Source organism: Leiobunum rupestre, chromosome 6, assembly GCF_980474605.1.
Source record: "Leiobunum rupestre chromosome 6, qqLeiRupe1.1.hap1, whole genome shotgun sequence".
NCBI classification, from domain to species: Eukaryota; Metazoa; Arthropoda; class Arachnida; order Opiliones; family Sclerosomatidae; genus Leiobunum; species Leiobunum rupestre.
The window spans coordinates 56,923,759-56,937,346 of NC_143389.1; the positions used below are offsets into that span (position 1 = coordinate 56,923,759).

Sequence of the window (13,588 nt, forward strand, 5' to 3'; positions counted from 1 at the left end):
TTTACTGGTCAAACTTCACCGTAATTTCTTTTCATAAAAGGTTTAAAAAAAATTCAATCATTTTGACCGGCGCATACCAACGCAACACACGCATTTTTTGCTGAGAATGTTAAAACAGACACGAAAAGGTCGTAACAGGGAACTATAAATTTATTAAGAAACGCGGTTCATTTTATCACGTCTTTTGAAAAGTAAGAAAAAAAGTTTCGAAAAAGAGGTGAGAAGTTGATCTCGCACGCGGCTAATGGCCACGGAGGACGAAAAAAAATTACAGAAATTAAATAACCTTTCCGGTCAAGTGGCTAAGCCTTGCCTCGAAACACGATTTCAACGCGGGGGACCGGGTTCCTGATATTCCACGCTTAAAACTCTCGCTACGGAAAGGCAAGAACGAGTCTTTTAACAAGCGGTGGGGAATTAAAGCGCAAAGGCCTAAAAACTTTTCCTTTTTATTGGTCGTTATAGCAACGCGGGCCACCTGACACCTGCGAAAGCAAAGTACCCGCATAGCGTCCCGTACATATCCCCCCTCTCCCATAAGTGGGGGATTGAAAATACTGAATGGCCTCTTTAGAAATTTAATTTTTGGCGAAAAATGACTAAGGATAGATAGAGATAATCCTCCATCTTGACTACCTTAAAACGAAAATAAAACCTGCGATTTTTACCCTCGATAAAAGAAGTTTTTCCTGGTGTAGGTTTAAAAAAATGGTGGCTATTGCGTATAAGCTTTCTTTATACTTACAAAATCCGATTAGAAAGCGAGACACCAGATTGGGATCAATTTAAGAGGAGCGTTTGTCAAAATATTTGGAAGTTTAAAATTTCGGTTTGCTCTCATCTTTCTCGGGATTGGCCTATTTAAAAAAAAGTTTTCGCACGAGACAATAACTTTACATTGTGAGGTGAAGTCTGCTTATTTACCCTAACATGTCAGTCGGCGTATTTTCACTCGCAAAATGAATTTTAAGATTCACCAATTTCCAGATGTTTAAAGAAGTAAAAACTTGAAAATCTAATAAAGTTTTTTTAAATTAGCGAATATATTAAATAGTTTGAGTAAAGGGTCAATTGCTTTAAAACATTTAGAATATATTTAAAGGGTTAAAAAAAGAAAATTACAATTATTAATTTTTCCCAATTAAAGACGCTTATTAGGGAAATCCTTCCACCCTAAATAAGGACCCCTGTCAATTTTTGTTCGAGGGGGGTGGGGGCTAATAAGCGAGCCTCCTATTAATTATCGAAAAAATTATTTTAGAAACGAATACAAAAAGCATTGTCCAGCTGATTTTGGAAAATTACAAGTGATTTTTTAAGGTAATTTCGACATTATGATCGCGATTTGATATATCTCAAAATCACTTTAGATTGGGATTTTTTAAATGCAATTTCGATATTTTGAGATTTCGAAGTAAATTTTGTGATTAAAGTCAATTTCAGTTTTTTTATTTCAGAAAATTTAAACCGATTTTTAAATACGATTTCCAAAACTAATTTTGAGATTAGTTCATGAATCTATAGTTCAAAATAGGTACAAATTTAAATCCATAATTTTGGTGGTTATGTTATGTAAATTTGTCCAATCAGTTCATCTGTCTTCGTGTACCCTGCTTTACCACGCAATAACTTAAATTTCTTTGGTTCAAACATTCTTTCTCATAGTTTTCGTGTTTCCTCATTTGGAAAATTATGGAACTAAATATTTATTAAATTGGCGGGGGTTAGATATATGCCCCCGGGGAGGCACAAATACGCATTGTCCGCAAAATGTACCGAATAATACAACGTAAAAATTTCGTTACTTTCACGTTAGTATTTTTTGTTCTTCATCAGTCATTCGATAAACCACCCAAACAAAACTAGAGGAAATTTAGAAAAATAAGTTGCCAAATTTCAACTAAATTCAAAAGGTTTACCGCACCCCTGACCATATACCGTTAAAAAAGTAACTTTATTCCATTAAGTCGAAATAACGGTTTATTTTGTGAAAAACGTCACCCTAAAAATTCGTCCATTTGAATAAAAAAGGCAATTTTACATGAAAGTACTTTTTTTATGAAAGAAAAAGTATAGCGATAAACTTTAAATAGACAGGAAAACTGATTTTATCCAGTTTATTTCCTTCAACTTCCGAAAATTAATGGATATTTTCCGGTTGCGGGTCAACGGGGGAAAATCACCAGTGAAAGCGCATCTTCCACATTTATTTATAGAGATTAGAGAAGGCCTTTTTATATTTAATTGCAGGAGAGTGAACGTTCGGTTTGTTGAAGCATTAATTAAATTAACAGTTTCCTGGAACATTCCCATTTCAAACGCCAGTTATTTATAAATTATTGCTTTTTGAATTAAAAAAAAACATTCGTTATGTTAAGAATAAAAAAAAATGCAGGCGTTAAAATTATGGATAAAATAAACGACTATTGTCAAAAAAGGAATGACTGATTTAAGTAAAGAAAAACAATGGCAATAGGACCGTTAATTCTAATAAGAATTTTAAATTTGTATAAGCATTTATTACTAGTTACCGAAATTGCATTGCATTCGAAACTAACACAAGTTTTTTAAGTTAAACTTTTAGACACTACTAACGGTATTGTAATTAAGCGCAAATTTCAATAAACTTATAATAATTAACCGTTTAAAAATATTTTTGATGGGTTCTTATTTGGGGGGGGGTTTGTAATATTTGGACATAATAGCCTAGGACACGCCCACTACCCTCAAAATAAGGTATAAAAAATATTGTAGGTGCCTACTCACTCACCCAACAAAACGAGAATTAAAAATCTTTTTCCGACGGGTATGACAATCAATAAATCCAATCAGCACAACACTCTCCGGAACAACGAAACAGTCTTGCAACTCTCGCCGCTAATTAAAACGCTTTAAACTCTCGGGAACTGTCAAACTCAAAATCCGAAGATTTCACTAATATCTCTAACCAGAAACTAACCGTTTTCTCCCGAAATCAGCAAACGCGAAAAAAAGGGTTCTTACAAATTAGAATAAAATGGCTTCCTCGTTAAATTCTTCCTGATTTTTCAAAGACGCGTGTAAAAAAGACGGGCAACTTTTGCGTCGTCAAAATAAACCTGATCACCGCTGGTATCCGAAAACGCGGCCTTCACCAACGGTTCGCCTCCGAGGAATTACGCGCCGCGCGGGACGACTACGTTTACCTCTCTTTCTCTCCGCTAGAGGGTGGGGGGGGGGGAGATCGCGTAAAAAGGCATTTTTTTGGGGCACGTTCCGAAAGGGGGGGTGGCACACGCGAACCCCAAACGAGAGGACTGTCGGCTTGAGTGGGGGAAAAGTAGGGGGGCAAGTGGATTAGGCTTACAACAGCCGATGATAGAAAAATTCAAGAAATCTTCGAGGAGAGACGAAATTTTTCGGAAAAAAAATTTCGAGACGCGAATCGCGGGAGGGAAGAAAAACAGGGAATGGAAACCGTTTTTAAGGGTACAAGGGTGGGCCTAAATGTGACCCCCGAGGCAAGAAACCAGTTTGTCCTACATTCCAACGCACGATCTACGCGTAATAATGAAGGAGAGATTTTTCGGCGAAGAGGTGCTCTGTACCTTTTTACGACGAATGCTAATCGAATGACATCATTTTTTAGACTTTTTTTTCCTTCTGGGGAACAAAAACGTCATTTTCCCCGCGACAAAAGACACCTATTTAGACCTAATCGTTCTCTTTTTCATTGATGGACTTCTGGACCCCCAAGAAAGGGGATGCTCTAATGTGCGTATGTGAATAATGTGATTCGGAAAGTATCTCCACGCAACCACACTCATACTTATACTTTTATAATTTGTGTTTAATTTTTATAATTGTTGTTTAAAATTAACAAATTTACTTCAATTCAATTTTTTTTTAACAGTGACCTGTCTAAATAATGTTATACCAGTCCATTTCCGTCACGACGAAACTTAAACAAAATGCCATTAATGGGAGCTTAGCGCCATCTCGGTGGAAAATTTAAAACTAAAGAGGAAACCAGATGCTAAATGCCAGAAGTAAATGATTTTCATTTTGAGCCAGAATATATTCAGGAGTGGAAAAGATAGAGCTTTAGACGCCCGCGTCTTTAGCCAGGTTCACACTTACCCCAAAAATTGTTTCGTTTTAGATAACTAGTTTTCAAAACCAGCGTGAGAAATCGCTTCGTGTTGGTTCGGGAAGCAAGTCGGTTCGCTTAGAATTGCTTTCAAAATGACAAAGCGGCGATGTAAAATTGCTCGTATTTTAAAAAATAATGGGAATAAAATTCTAAATAATGTGAAATAATAATACTGTGGGTATAGTAAACATGATTAACTAATTGTGTTGGGATAACTTTTAGTATTTTCATAATTTGATAAATTTCGGCAGTTAAAAAAAAGGACTGACGCGTTAACTACTTTCAGACAGACTAGCACCATCTATGTTTACGTTTCGTGATTAAAAAACAGACGCGTTAACTTCTTTCAGACAGACTAGCGCCATCTAGGTTTACGTTTCGTGATTAAAAAACAGACGCGTTAACTACTTTCAGACCGACTGGCGCTATCTATGTTTACGTTTCGTGATTAAAAAACAGACGCGTTAACTACTTTCAGACAGACTAGCGCCATCTATGTTTACGTTTCGTGATTAAAAAACAGACGCGTTAACTACTTTCAGACAGACTAGCGCCATCTATGTTTACGTTTCGTGATTAAGAAACAGACGCGTTAACTACTTTCAGACAGACTAGCGCCATCTATGTTTACGTTTCGTGATTAAAAAACAGACGCGTTAACTACTTTCAGACAGACTAGCGCCATCTATGTTTACGTTTCGTGATTAAGAAACAGACGCGTTAACTACTTTCAGACAGACTAGCGCCATCTATGTTTACGTTTCGTGATTAAAAAACAGACGCGTTAACTACTTTCAGACAGACTAGCGCCATCTATGTTTACGTTTCGTGATTAAAAAACAGACGACGGGAAATACTTTCATACAGACTAGCGCCATATGTTTTTAAGTTTCGTGATTAAAAAAGCTAAAGAACTATGTGAGGGTGCTATATTCCCATTTCATGGTTCCTGAAGCAGTTTTTCTTGTCGTGAGCTCCCATACGAACGCGTGCCGACAAATAGTGAAAATAAAACATGGTCGCGTGACGCCGAGTTTCTACTTTTACATTTTTAAAAACATTCAACTCTGCTAAGAACGTTTTCTAATTTATTTTGGTTTGATATTTCCCAGAATATACATTTTTTACGGCAATAGATTACGCGATAGAATATAATAAAAATGCAAACTCTTTTCTTTTATTAAAGATTTCGCAAATTTTAAATTCCATTCTTCTTAAAACATAAATTTACACGTTTACAATGTTTTTAAACTTAGGAATTGAATTAGGAGCATTTCAATGGAATGTACGGTTTTTAACGTGCAAAAGGCCACAACTAACATACTAGTACGGTACTTATGGCGCTATAAATATGACACGTCCTATTCTATTAAAGCTCATTTTATTTAACGTTAGTCTGTTTCGCCAATGGCAACAGGAATCATTAATTAGCCAGGTACTAACAAATTAATCTAAGCAACTAGTGCCAATAGTCTTTACGCTTGCCCAACTTGTTGAAATGTTGCCCTGGAATAGTTCAGCCAATGCCTAAGAATGAGTTCATAAACTCTTTAGTGGGAGAGAAAACGGATCCACAGCTGAAGCGGGGAGGCAACATTTCAACAATATGGCCAAGGTTATTTATAAAAAGAACTATTGCAGATAAAATACGCATCAATTTTATCAGAGCATACTAAAGGAAATTCCCAATGAGATTTTCCCGCCAAAACGCAAAACCCAATGAAAATTCATCGAATGTATTACTACGCCTAAAAATGTAAAGCCATATTTTCCCTTATGCAATAGTTTTCACACAGCCATTTGTTTGAAGTGTAGGAAGATAAAAATGGATTAAAGGGGAACGGTCAAGCTTTAACCAGTTAAATGGCCCTATAGCCCATTAAAAACTAAAATTTTTGGCCAAAACCGCATCAAAAAATATTGAGTGGTTAATTTTTAATAAAATATAAAAATTTTGGGCAATCGAAAAGCGCGCGTCCGTCGTGACACCTAGTGAGTATAAAAACCACGTAAAAGCGCGCGCTGCTGAAGACGCAAAAAATATGTTTTGCCGCCCGGCGCGTTCCAGTTATAAGAGACCTAAGCCTAAATTGCGCGATTTTAAAAGTTAGGATAGTTCGCAAATCGCTCATACGGGGTTAGGGGCGCGGGCGGCAGCCCCTAAGATGGCGGCGAAAATTCAAACCCAAACACCTGGCGTTATTTTTCGCGAGGGGCTAACCACTCTCAAAATCTGTACACCGATTACATAATTATGAAAATGAGTACAGCCTTTGGTAGTGCTAAATCTTTTTAGTGCAGTCAAAGCTACAGGCCTGTACACCGATAATTACGGGGAGTGATCAGCCCCTCGATTTTGCCGTTTCAACTTTTTGGGCCAAAAGCTATTTTTTCAAGACAAAAAAAGGTACGTGTTAGCAGAAGGCAGAGTTGCCAGAATAATATTTTAGATCTCGCACAAACCAACTTTAAAACTAGCCCAAATTCCCGCACAAGCCAAATTCTGATTAACCCCAAAAGAGCCCAAATTCCCGCACAAGCCAAATTCTGATTAACCCCAAAAGAGCCCAAATTCCCGCCAAAGAAAAATTACCGATTTCTGCTATAGAACGGGAATTGGCGCGTTATTTGAAAATAATTTTGGAAAATTATTGAAAACATCACAGTTTGCAAAGCTGGTTCCAGCTTATATTTTCTAGGAACGTTGATTCCCGTTATGAAGGATGGGGCTGAAAGGGGAAAAACCGGTACCCCGTTACTTCGCCTCGAATTTTTGGCACCAGCCCAAAAAACCGCCTCCCGCCCAGAGGTTTTTTTCCCCGCAACAGCCTCCGCAAAGCAGCCCAATTTGGGCGGAAAACCGCCCATCTGGCAACTCTGGCAGAAGGAGATAAAGGGGAAGGATGACACAAGGGTTCTCTACTGTAACGGCAGTCCGACCAACTTCAAAAAGGCGCGAAAATATGGCGGGAGTACACACTTTTTCAAACCAATTTACTCCAAAAAAAAGTAGTCCCGAGAGATCTCCGCGGTACAATTCCGCCTTGTTGTCTGCTTAAGTCGACTCGAGTAACTGGACGATGTAGACTTTGTTTGTTTGGAAACCTGGAGGTATGTATTTTATCTCAGATTTTAATTAAAACTATTAATAGTTTTGACTATTACCTTTTAAAGTAGTATTTGTTTATAATTAAATTATTAAAACCGGAAACTAAGGACTAGTTTGGGTCAGCATCAAAGTTAAAAAATTAGTTATTAAACAAGGCTTACCGAATCGTTTAGTTTCCTCTTTTTACTATCGCTTTCCTGAACTTTAAAGCCATCTGTTTGCACGTATTTACTTAAACATTTAACTTGACTTGGCTTTATATTAACTTGGGTAGATTTAAACCTTTTACCCCGCGAAATTAAATCAACTTGAACAGATTTACTAAGATTCGCCGCCATAGCAATCTATTTTCGCGTCTTTCGCGACGGCAGTGAGTCACGTGAGCTGACGATTCTGACGACATCGTATGTCATCATTACGGCATACGCTTGTCAGCCAATTAGAAAAAATCACGAAATTCGAGGTTGGTCGAACTGTTGTTACACTCGTAAAGCATTATAGTATATGGGCAGTGCCATCCTTCCCCTTTATCTCCTTCTGGTGTTAGTATATTAAACGTCTTGTTAATCTTTTGATACGGAAATAAGGCCATATTTGGAAAAGCTTGGCCGTTCCCCTTTAAGTTAAAAACTTGGACTAACTAACACATGGACGTTTTGGCTTCACAAAAACGTAAACCACACTTAGGGTCATCCCTCTACTGGCGAAAAAATGCGTTTATCACTCTGCGCAAGCGCGAAACTATCACACGGAGCAGGCTGAGAAATAAGGAATTTTTTTAAACTGGACCTGTGGCCAGTAGAGCCTAGGTAGTTTAATTAAAAAACTGGCCACTGGCCCCTTACCATTTTTAACCTTCAAAATCAGGCTTTCATAATTTATGGTCAAAGGCTTCTGTTTCCCTATAGACCCGACCCGAACAAGCCTACTGAGAGAGAGACTGTTTATATTTCTTTTTGCTAACTGCTAAATTAATTTCTTCTATACTGTTTGTAGAGTGTAGAGTAGACAGACTCACGACACCCAGTCACCCACCCATACATACAATTGACACAAGGTCAAGCACACAGCATAGAAGCAAAGACCAAACAATTTTAGAGATTAATATAGTATTTTTTTAATGAACTAAAATCTTGAAGGGAAAATTTTTTGAATTAATTAAGTGGTCACCAGGGCCACTAACACCCCAAGCATTTAATTTTTAAACTGGCCCAGCTAATTTTTAAACTGGCCATTGGCCTGTGATAGTGCCTTATTTCTCACACTGACACGGAGCGATCCTGTTAGGTAGCGTCCTCTGTTGGTATTATTATACACTATTCTACTTTTTGCGTCTCTCATAGCTGATATTTTTAATAGCTATGAGGTGGCGTAGCTTACGTTAAAGATTCGAAATTTTAAGCGTGGCCGTTGCTTAAAGATTTTTTTTATTTCCTCGTACAGAGTACACCCTTTGGTAACAGGGCGTTGCTTGTGATACCACGGCCAACTGTGATCTCGCGCTATAGCGGCAAACCCATTCGCCGAAATTCCGTGAGCAAAGCTATAACGAGCGTGACGCTGCACTCATACAGTTTTTATATTGGCTGCAAAAACTATTCTAAAAATAATATTCCGCTAGGGGCGCTCAAACAGTGCTTTTATTTTACGAAATTTGTCTTTTGCCCGTAGATTAACCATAGATATAGGAAATAAATAATACTCTAGATACAAGATTTGACGAGGGCTTAACGGGGACGTAACAGCTAGCAGACAGGGGTTTTATTTCGACAGTAGCGACATCGTCAGAGAAATAAAAAATTAAGTAATTGTAACCGTCACGTGACACTTCAGCTGGGGCTCTTGCGGCCTAGATTTGAGAAATACTTCCTTTAGGGCTCTAAAGATTTTAAATTAATTGAAATTGAAATGACAAGTCAAAAATAAGTTCAATCATGGGAAACTAATATCAAAGGCAAGTAAATTATCAATATATATTACCATATGTAACATAATCACTCATAAGTATGCCATAAAAGCATTTTCGGTTATGAAACCTTGTTCACGGGATATGACGTAAACTACGTCACTTACAATTCCGTGACGAAATACCCGTCATCAACTTTACTGATGGGAAACGGAAGTTAGTGAGAATTCCTCGCGCGTTTCTGGCTTTGCCCATGTCAAGTTTAGTTCGTGACTCGCGATCACATGATTTCATTTCCATGGTAACCTTTTCAATAGCCCAAGGATTATAAGCATTTTTGCATTTTTGGGTCCGCTTAATGTATGTTCCGCGTGAAACAAGGTCTCATTGAATTTTTTTCAATGGAAATGTTATACAGAGGCATACTTATGAGTAATTATGTTACATATGATATTACGTATGTACAAGTAGCTTATTGTTAATTTCAATAATTGGCCAAGGCCTAAGTGATTTATAGTTGAATTTGACGAAAGCCGCTGGACATTGTACAAAATTTACATTGAATAAACCGAAATGGAAATCTGTTTGACATCAGAGTCCAAGAAATTGTCTACTAAAGAGCCTTTTCAAACCAAATGGGTGACTGACCATAGTCCAAATAATGATAAATCCAAAGGAACGTCAAATGTGGAAGAGATTTCCTCAACTGCTTGGCCACTCGAGCTGGCTGTAGATTTTTGTGCATCGCAAAATCCGTCATCAGTACCGCGAAAGCTGTGTTTTTTGGTTGTTTGATAACCACGTCCTCGACAACATTTTGACTATCATTATAGTACCATAACATTTCTGCAATAAAGGTCGAAATATTATGGTGAAATTGCTATTCTTTAGACCACGATGAAGAGGAATAACTTTTGACTACCCCTATTGGGAAACCGTTAACATCTTCATAATAATAACTGCATTCTTAGACATATGTGAAAAAATTTAAAGTAATTTCTTCCGGTGTTTGAACTTGTAGTATAAAATAATACAACATTGTTACTTGAATTGTTTAATGTTTAGTAAAAACCTCAGTAGGAATAGCGGTGTTTTTATGGCACCGTTTGCCATTTATAACTTAATTTTCACTTTCTTTAAAGTGATAGCTACAAATGAAAACATTCTCAGATAGATACCAATTTTCGCGGTTTATAGATTGTATTGTAAGCCTATCATAACTTCATAAGGTCCCCATAAGCAAAGGTCTAGGTCAATTTGTTTACGATCACATACCCGTTATTAAGAGGTAGCATAAGTGGTATTACTCTAAGTACCCAACTTCGAACGGGTTCTATGGGGGCCATGCTTGTCCGTGTGCCAAACTATCTCTCTCTAAAATAGAACTATCTATACCTGCTACTAAAATGAATGCTAACCATTGCCGCGGTAGGCTTACGCTTAAGTGCTTGGTTACTAGAAAACCGAAGGGGAAGAAAAAAACGAATGTCTCTCGAGTTTCCTCTCGATTCCCGAGGCTCGGCTCGATTCACGGAGAGGGGGTTAGTTTTGAATATTCTTTCCCCCAAAATCTTCTATACAAGAGAAACGGCCTAACCCTCCGCCCCGTTAATTCCCGTTTGGCACACTAGTGGGCGCCACTACCAGAAATAAAATTCAAATCTTTCTCTCTTCGATTCTCTCGAGGATTTTTCGCGCTCGCAACAGCCCCCTGAACCACCTCACGTGCTGACGTCACGAAAAGGGGGCGAACATGTCCCAGCGCGTCTTGGGTACTTAGAGTAATACCACTTATGGAGGTAGGTATTCAAAATCTGCACCTCCTAGTGGCTACGTCCTCAACTATGCATTTCTGAAATAAATTTCACGAAATGCATTATGAATGCGCGCAAGCCGTGCGCGAACGTTTTTAAACCTAGAACCACGCGGGAGAAATCTCCGCCGCGAGCCCTTAGCACCGTAGCCAAGGCTTATTCGCAATTTTATCGCTTTAAAACTTAAAATTAACACTTAAAGGTTTAAAGGTTTTATTTTGTTGCCGTATATAGGATACACCCTTTTGTATCAGGGCGGCTCCTCTGGGAGCACAGCGGGTAAAAAATACATAAAATAGCCTGAGAGAAAACACAGAAATTTAATATTTACATTACATATCACAAGAATTGCTCATAACACTTATCTTTGCAAAATGATACATCAGAACCTAGAACTGGCTATTAGAAATAAGAGTTGTGTTTCTGAAAGTATTTATTTTTCAAATTTGAGATTTAGACGCGTTTTGTGTGGCATTTATCAACCCGAACGTGGCTGCTCTACCAAGTAAGATAATATTTAAGATGCAGAAATTTTTAAAAAGATGTCGCTACTGCCCTATCGTCGTACGTTAATTTTCTTCTCTCCAGGACAACGCCGTTACCATGGGCCTCTATGGTAGACCCATTGAGTTGGGAATATTAATCTAGAGATGCAATCAAATCTGCTCCCCGCGAAACAAGTTTTTGAAAAATACGAATGTGCCGTCTGCTCTAAAATGACGAGCAAACGTTATCATATGACCCGTGGCGCCATCCATTATTTTGAAGAAAAACAATCTTTTTGCTTGAAAACGCGTCTTATTTGAACGAATCATTGAGAGATAGACGGCGCCACGGGTAGAATGATAACGTTTTCTCGTCATTTGGGACGCCGATGGGAGCAGACGACAGTATTCTTATTTTTAAAAACTTGTTTCGCGAAATACTGAAATCCGACGTTTCGATTGCACCTCTAGATTAATATTCCCAACTCAATGGGTAGACCGTGACTTATGGGGACCTACGGACGTTTATAATAGGCTTATGATTGTATCCATTTCTCAAGTAGTTCAGGTTTTGATAGAGGAAACCTATGATTATGTTACCGCTTAAATCAATAAGTTTATATCTAATTACCAATAATTTGTCCTACTTATGAAATTAAGCGTTTTTGAAATTTAATGATGTGTTCTTGCAATAACGTACTACACAATGTTTAACCATTTTATCTCTTTAAACACGAAACGCAAAAAAATGTCGCTACTTCGTTTTCAACGTATTAGCATATGTAACATAATTAGTCATAAGTATGCCACTAGCTCTATTTCTTCACTAACGGTTTGTTTCACAGATATTGCGGTCATATGTACCCTACGTAATATTTGACGTCATATTTGATGTCATATTTGACGTCATCGAATCTCAAATGCCGATTATGCCGTCGAACAATTAGCTCTACGTCTGATAAACCGACGGCCATTTTTTTTGTAAACAAACCGGTTTGAACAACCAAGGCTAAGGAGCTAAAATGAACTAAAATACAGTGTTAAGTTCTGTTAATGTAATTAATTTGCAAATTAATGAAGTTTTCGGAGACTTACGTTCTAAAATAAATTTGTATTGTCAAATAAAAGAAGCAGGTTTATTAGAAAAAATAGTTGAAATTCAGGTTGAGCTTTTCTGGCGCATCTATAAGGTTCGAGATTTTGCAGATTCTTTTGAGCCTAGGCCTAACTCTTCTAGGCTTGATATGGGTTTTAATAACGCTGGTGGAAATTGGAATATCCCACTTCGACGACTTGTTCCATTTTCGGAAAGCGATCACTTATTGGTCATTTTTTCCAACTTTTTATTTTTCTAAATTACTCACTATTTAACTTCATCCGCACAAACCGAGCGAGTTTATAAATTTAACGTAGTCCACCTTTTTTCTGGCTCGTGGTGAAACAAACCGTTAGTGAAGATTTTTGAATGGAATAAAGGTACGGTGGCATACTTATGAGTAATTATGTTACATATGGTATTAGGCCTAGTTAAAATTTTCCGAGTTCCTGGCAACAGACAGATGGCGATACAGCTCAAAAACTAGTTACCGTACTCTTGACTACAGATAGATGGCGCCACGGTTGAAAAAACAGGCAAAAAATGGGTTAACTGCTAGTTCTTGTTGGGCCGCTTTCCGATTGGCTCACCCCATCGCTGGGTATCTAGAGTTTTATATATTTTCTATACCCGAGCGCTCCGAGAGCGAAAAAGTTGATCCGAGAAATTTGACGGTGCAATAGATCTCGAGCAAGTTTAGGGGTTTTCCAAGATGGCGGAACGCAACATGCAAAGATATATTCGTGTATTTCTCTGAGAAAATGCTCGCTCGAAAATCGCCCTAAAAACGAGGTTGAACTTCACTGGGAAACCCGCTCGACCACGGGCAGTGACGTAAAAGTCGATTTTACTGTGCCCTGAGAGTAGCCCAGTGGAAATCCCTATATGAGGTTAACATAGAAACTTCAACGAATGGGTTGGCTGCTATAGTGCGAGATCAAAGTTCGCCGTGGTGATACCTTCGCACTTGCTGTTGCTTCGTAGCTGTTACGCCTATTCCCCCCCCCCCCCCCGATAGAGTAATTAGAATAACCATATCGCACTCT

General features: G+C 38.0%; 1 protein-coding gene across 2 annotated transcripts in view; it reads right to left on the bottom strand.

The window, feature by feature from the left end:
- Window positions 1–3,170, bottom strand: part of LOC149942714 (uncharacterized) — an 81,884-nt gene extending 78,714 nt beyond the window's left edge. Inside the window, exon 1 of one of the 2 annotated variants that reach the window (XM_090177052.1) lies at window positions 3,004–3,170. The gene's annotated coding sequence lies outside the window, so the exon portion shown is untranslated. Of the gene's footprint in view, window positions 1–2,770 lie in introns of both variants that reach the window. The other variant, XM_090177051.1, reaches the window with a different exon arrangement.
- Window positions 3,171–13,588: the final 10,418 nt, after the last annotated feature.